We start from the raw sequence: 602 nt of genomic DNA, 5'->3' as shown, positions 1-602 counted from the left end.
TTTGAGGCATCACAAAACCACTTAATTTTATTTCCCTCCTCCTTTGTCCCGCTGCTGTTGCATACCATCCACATCGGCTCAGAGCTCATAAAGTAATGACCGTTATCGATTTCAGCCTCACCAACTCCGCTTTTCTTCTTTAAAGTGCAAGTAGCTGCGTCCACCCTCGCACTGAAAGCTGATAACATCAGTCCCGCCAAAGATAAAAACATAATTGTCTCACACTCTTTCATATTGCCACTTCGAACTATATACCCTTTAAACACTTTGTCGTCCTTGTTAACAAATACGTATAAACCAAAAACAATAGCAACAGTGAGTGTTAATTATAGTGACGGCAGCTTCTTTTCTTTTCTTACCTTACCGTGGCACTGAACTTACTTCCTCATTGTCACACGGCACAATGGTAGTACACAAATAAAGCTGAAACTAAAATTTAACTTAAAGAATGTATATGTGATCCAAATACCAAATAAATACAACACCATGTGAATTCAAATGCAAACCTTTCTCAGAAGAGATACACGAAATAAATAAACACACATATGTTCTGATTAGCATTTGCATATGCATATCCTCTGTCAAAGTCAGTTAACTTTTTT

This window comes from Trypanosoma equiperdum, assembly GCF_001457755.1.
Source record: "Trypanosoma equiperdum strain OVI genome assembly, contig: ctg_869, whole genome shotgun sequence".
Lineage (NCBI taxonomy): Eukaryota > Euglenozoa > Kinetoplastea > Trypanosomatida > Trypanosomatidae > Trypanosoma > Trypanosoma equiperdum.
This window is presented reverse-complemented; position numbering follows the sequence as displayed.